Source organism: Halichoerus grypus, chromosome 7 (assembly GCF_964656455.1).
Source record: "Halichoerus grypus chromosome 7, mHalGry1.hap1.1, whole genome shotgun sequence".
NCBI classification, from domain to species: domain Eukaryota; kingdom Metazoa; phylum Chordata; class Mammalia; order Carnivora; family Phocidae; genus Halichoerus; species Halichoerus grypus.
The window spans coordinates 99,228,386-99,234,499 of NC_135718.1; the positions used below are offsets into that span (position 1 = coordinate 99,228,386).

At 54.2% G+C, this 6,114-nt stretch overlaps 1 long non-coding RNA gene across 1 annotated transcript; it reads right to left on the bottom strand.

Annotated features, from left to right (window-relative positions):
- Positions 1–3,732: 3,732 nt before the first annotated feature.
- LOC118539446 (uncharacterized) lies at positions 3,733–5,972 on the bottom strand. The gene is made up of 2 exons (XR_004919178.2): positions 5,303–5,972; positions 3,733–4,662 (listed from the first exon to the last, which is right to left on the bottom strand). It is a non-coding gene; the product is annotated as an uncharacterized LOC118539446 (long non-coding RNA).
- Positions 5,973–6,114: the final 142 nt, after the last annotated feature.

Here is a 6,114-nt window from a genome sequence, read left to right on the forward strand (position 1 = left end):
AAGCGAAGTAAGCCATTGCCCATGGGTGATGGGATGGGGGCTGAAAGACGATGAGAAATGAAGGACCACAAATGCCTCAGCTGGTTGACCTGCACGTAGGCCAAAGTTGGGCATTAGGGCAGCTGAGAAAGCTAGGGGTGGTGAGAAGGAAGAAGTGGCAGGCGGAGCGCTATTGAGTGAGTCGCTGCAATGGGCAAATGCTAGAAGAAAGATCTCCAGACCCAGGAGCCCAGCACCAAACCCAGCACCAGTCCCTTCAAGGCCAGTATCCACAGCACATTGCCCTGGAGCCCAGGGACTGGTGTCCTCCTTCCCTGGTTATTTTATGTGTATCTCTTTTCCTTGAAGTAGACTTTAGGGGGTGGGAGGTGTCTCTGGTTTTTGCAAATGCAGAGCTTTTTCTAAAACATTTATCTGGCTTCAGGGTTCAAGAGCCCTTGGTTCAAGAAAACCACGAAGGCATAGTGTTAGGAGGACCATAATTGATAAAAATGATAGTGTCCGGGTCACACACACCAATTATCTCCACTGGACTCTGCACTTCTGAGAACTAGGGCACTTGCTTTAAAAAAAGGACATCGACAAATGGAAAAATGTCTACAGAAGAAGGGAGCTAGTGCAGTGAGGGGGTTAGAAAAAAAATCTCATACAGGGACTGAAGAAACTGGGGGGTTTTTTATGCTTTGAAGGGTAAAAATTAAGGAGACAGCAGAGATGTTTGCAATGTTTGTAGAGTGGACACACTGACGATGCACCAGATCTGTGCTGCGTTCTCCCCAGGTGAGAACCAGGATTGTACAGATGTTATGAGGAGCTCAATTTTAGCTCATGGTTTCCCTACAATGGAATGTTCTGCTGCAAGGTAGGGGGTACACGGCCCGTGTGGATATTCAACTAGAGGCTAGTCGACCTTGTCCTAGGAGATGGGAGTTTATACTGGAGGACCTCTGACATTACTGGCAGCACTGTACACGATGAGTTTATCCACAATGACGACCTGTATCTCAGGCCCTCGACTAAGGCTGCAGAAAGAAGTTGGACATGAAGCAGACTGTAAAATAGATACTCCTTTTCATCTCTGGAAGACTTAAAGTTGTCCAGCAAGACAGGGATTCTCATCTCATCTGCATCTGTCCCAAGACCTCTCTGATAGGAGAATGATGTAACGGGAGCTCCCCTCACTGAGCTTAGCCTCTCAGAGGAGTGTCCAATTGTCACCTGTAAAGCAGATGGAAAATTCTGGAAAGAAATTTTATTTTCTAAAGCCTAGAGCAATCGCTGGTTGGTACCAGACATTTTTCCAAGGAAAAAGCAAATTCAACCTCTTACCCCCTCCTGGGGAAGTACAAAGGCTGGTTCTGAAAGTTCTTTTTTTTTTTTTTTTTAAAGATTTTATTTATTTATTTGAGAGAGGATGAGAGGAGAGAGAGAGCACATGAGAGGGGGGAGGGTCAGAGGGAGAAGCAGACTCCCTGCTGAGCAGGAAGCCCGATGCGGGACTCGATCCCGGGACTCCAGGATCATGACCTGAGCCGAAGGCAGTCGCTTAACCAACTGAGCCACCCAGGCGCCCTGGTTCTGAAAGTTCTGACAAGACTTTGTGACCCTGTTGGCCTTCATGCCTACCACCCCCCAGGTTGTGAATATGCTCACAGAAACCATGCACTTCTGTGGTCTTGCTAGGACAATCAAAACAAAAATCCCTCTCTGGCAGTCAACTTCTCTCTCCTGTGGTCACCTCCATACACCTTGTAACAACTTGGTAAAGGACAGGGATAGTGGAGAGAAATCCCAGCATGTCTCACCGAGCTGTGGATGCTTTCTGGACTCATCAGATTCCTGACTTCCAAGTTAGGAATGGTGTAACAGACAGCAATTTCTGGAAATCTGCCAAGCAGGGCCTGGCAGCCCAGGTGACAAACAGACGACCTGTCACTGCCACTCCTGGTAGGTATAGTCCATCTTACCAAGGAGGTCTTGCTTAAAAAAAAAAAACAAAAAAAATCCCTTTTCCTTATTGTCCTACTGTGCCCTCACCCAGGACAAGAATTTTATTCCAGACCCAGTGAAACAGGAAAGTGACAATGACATTAAGTGAAAAAGAGGGATACTTCTACGTGTCCCCATTGAGGGTCTCTGGTTTCCTTAAGAAACCAGAACCCTTCCAGAGAATGATTTGTTGTTTTTAGCAAACAGCCAGGGGGCCACTGGGAAGCACAGAAGGACACCCTGTGGGGCACTCAGGCTTCCCTGACGGAGGGTTAGGGCGCTTTAGGGCGCTCAGCCCAGGCCCGGGGCGGTGCTCCCCTGGCCTCACCCGCAACCCGCCACCGTGACGGGTCCACCGTGAGGGTCGGGCAGCATTTCCCCCCCGACCTCCTCTCCCCCAGCCCCCCTGCCCTCTCTCGCAGAGCGGTGCATTCCGGCTGCTTTCCGCTGCACACAGAGCCTGCCATTGAGCCATTTTCCTCAACACTGCACACACTTCCTGCTGCCAAGATGAGTCACCCCGCAACACATACCCTCAGCCCCCTCCACTCCGTACTTAAAATACTCTAGGGCTGGCCGAACAGAACCCCACGGTGTGTGAGCACGTGTGTCAGTGTGCGGATTGGCGCTCGGCCTTCCGAGGCCTCTGCAGAGTGGACTGCATTGGGTTTGGCCCCGGGGTTCTGAGAGCCAACCGCTTGGGAAGGGGTCTGTTTCTCAGATCTGGATCTCCCTCATGCAGCCTGCCAAACTGTACCCCCTGGGTTGCAGGCAGGTGAAGCTCCATTTTAGCCTCTCTGATCTTGAGCAGAAGTAGCTGACTGCCAGGGGCTGATTTGTCCTGCTTCTACCTGGCGGTCTCGCTACAAACAGGACTGCCCTGTCCTGCATTCACCCTTGGGCCCCTGTCTCAGCTCCAGGGGAGGTTCTGCTTCAATCACAACCGCCTCTGGTTGTTTCCCGAGTTAGAACCTGTCATCCTCACTTGGACAGAGGTCCCTAACCTCCTCTACTCTCTGCCGCCATGCTTCTCTCCGCGTCCCATCTACCCACCCCAACGCCCAGCACCCACACTGGGCAGAACTAACCACATTACTCTAGAACCATTCCTCTTCCCCAGAAAAGGAGATTTAAAAATTGTTCTCTTTGCCCCAAGTCTTTCAAAGGAGCTGAAGAATTCCTTCCTCCTTCTTTCTTTCTGCAGAGAGACGTCAGGCCTCCGTAGGCATGCACTGAACAGCTTTCCTAGTTCCCTCTGCCCACACCTCCCTCCCCCCACCCCCTGCCCATCCACACACTCCACCTGCCAGAGGCCCCTCCCCCACCCCCCCCCAGGGAACTGCATGCTTTCAGCTTTCAACCTGCTGCTACAGCACCCTTCACAGAAGGGCCTCAGAACAAAAGCCCAGCCCAGCACAGCCCAAAGGGACATCCTGTGCTCAAGTTATTCATTACTTGAGTTAGAGGAGGTCACCGAGCAGGAAGCACACTGGAAAGCAAGGGGAAAGGTGGCACAGAGGGTAGGGAATTTGTCAAGGTGACCTTCTAAGAGAACTCGGGAGTCCTGGCAGGGGGTGGGTATCAGGATGGGAAGGTGGCAAAGTCATAGCAACAGCTCCAAGGTTAGACAAGGTCGAATGGAAAGAGCTAATTATACTGAAGCAAGCTATTTCATAGCTTTTGCTAAGCACCAGGCACTGTGCTTAGCATTTTCCCACATCTCCCATTTAATCCTTGCAACAATGTTGTCACTCCAATTTTACTACTGAAGAAGGTACAGCCCTGGAGAGAACAAGTGACTCCCCCAGGGTCGTAGAGCTAGCCAGGACTGAAGCTGCGAGTGTGAACGCCGGGTCTGTCCTGCTCTGTTGCTCTTTGTGGTGATGTGGTCAGATGGTCTTCAAGGCTGGGCAGCTGCAGTCTCGTTCTGGTTCTCACAGGGCTGAGATCACGTTCTGTAGCGGCACTACCAGGTTGGGGCGGCAACATGGAGGTTCCTGGGAAGCCTGGGAGAGGCTGGTTTAGAATGAGAGGCTGAGAGGCTACATTGGCTGTGAAGGAGCGACCCTCTGGACCTGTCAAAACCTGGGGAGTCTACATACAGGGGAGGGAGAATGAGTAAAGCTGGGGAGCTAAGATTTGAAGAGGGAGTGTCCTCCAGAGGAACACAGTAGGTCAAGGACAAGAGAGGAAGCTCATCCTTGCCAGACACAGAATCAGTCTACTTGGCATTTGCCACAGCCCTAGAAAGCTAAGGTAGGGCACCTCTCTTTAAAGAGAAAATGGGGGTTCTAATTAAAAATCTGGCACCGTGAGCCTTTCTCCACATTGTTTTACATGCTTCTACTGGAGAAGAAAGAGGAAGACATAGGGAGGGGGCAAGGGAATCCAGGAGTGGGGGATGGAAGGGTGAGTGGGGGGGGTATGTCTATTTCCCTTAAGCCCCTCATCCCATCCCCTCATTCAACCCTTTTTGCTGATTCTGCCCACAGGCTTTTCTCCCTCTTACTTGTAGTGAGCACGCCATAAACACATGCCCTTCCCAGTGATCTGTCCTGCTGCAAACTCCTCCACAGGTTACTTCTCCTGGGACAGGGACCAGGGGCATCCTCTCTGCAGGTGCACCTCTTCCTGAAGTTCTCCCACCAACTTGGGGCTTTTGCAACATAAACACTGCAGGGGCAAAGCAGGGGCTGGCTTCCTTTCTCAACACACCGTTCTCAGGGTTGCCCTTGACAGAGCCCTGCATGGAGCAGTCCCTCTGGGGCTGAGGGTGGGGGGTTAGGTCACTGCCTCTCCTCTGAATTTCAGGGATTTTCAGGTTTTCGCAAGTCTTGTGGATGGGCCTTGCGAAGGATTAGTGGGAAAGAGCTCATTCTATAGCAGTTGGAGCTTGTCCTTAGACCTGCAAGGTTGACCTTGGAGATAGAAAGGTGGCCATGACAAGCATCCCTGTACTGGGTAACATGGTGCTGGAAGTCTTTTCCAGGGTAGGCTAGGTTGCTCTCTAGGGATGGGGCTTCCCTGCAGTGACTGCAGAGACACCCCTGCCGATTTCTGCTGTGTCACCACTGCCCTGGGAGGGATGTGTGAAGCTGCTCAGGTGTTCAGAGGAGAGAGATGAAACCAAGGAGTTCGGCTTTTCAGCAACAGGGAATAAGGGATGGGAAGGGGGACTGCCCCTCAACGTCCTGCCATTTGATCTGGGTCTTCCTAAATTCTTTTGGCCTCAGGGATTTTACAGCAGAACAAAGTGGTCGGTACTCCCAAGGCGGCATAAAAAAGCATGTCAGTGAGAACACTGGCCACCTACTGGGCACCGAGGAGAGTCCGCAGTGGTTGGGTCATGTGCAAATACTGTCGTCCGGGCGTAGACTGGTGTGAGCCCGCCATGAAGTGCGACTAGTCTCCCAGGGAAGACACACCGGCGGGCTAGTGGTCGGCCTCCTACTCCTTCCAACCCGGGATCCGCCCAGGGTGGGTTTGGTGACTGTCCTGCTTGAGGTGGCTCAGGCTGCCCACTAGAAGCGCGTCAGGCAGTCAGGAGCCAGGGCTGGCGGGCTGGGCTGGGCTGGAAGGAGACGGACAGGCCGGAACTGCAACCGCAGAGGCGGGGAGCGCGCAGGGGGCGGCAGGTGCAGGAGCGGAGAGGCAGGGCGGAGCTAGGCAGAGTCCCCGACTCTCAGGCGTCCCCGAGTGACCTTCCCCCACCCCTCCAGGGCCTACGAGGGGTGGACCTGCAGCGGAGGGAGACCGGGAACGTGCGGCTGAGAGCAAGCCGGCGGGAGGGACTGGATCAGGCCAGCTGGACTGGGGTCCCCGGGCGTCTGCGGGGTGCCGGGCGACGCAGGTGCGGTGCACCTCACTACGGAGGAGGAGGGCTTGCATCCAGCCGCGAGCGAGGAGGGGGCTGCGCAGTGCCGCCTGCGCGCGCGTCGCCGTTCCCTCCGCCCCTCGCGCCCCCGCTCTCCAGCCCGCCCCACTCGCCGCCGCGGCTCCTTTGTGCCTGCCCCGCGCCCGCCCCTTCGGGCCCTAGGCCCCGCCCCCTCCGCGCCTGCGATTGGCCAGCCGGGCCGCTAGTGGGCGGGGCCCCGGGCCGCCCCGGCGCGGTATATAGTAAAGGTA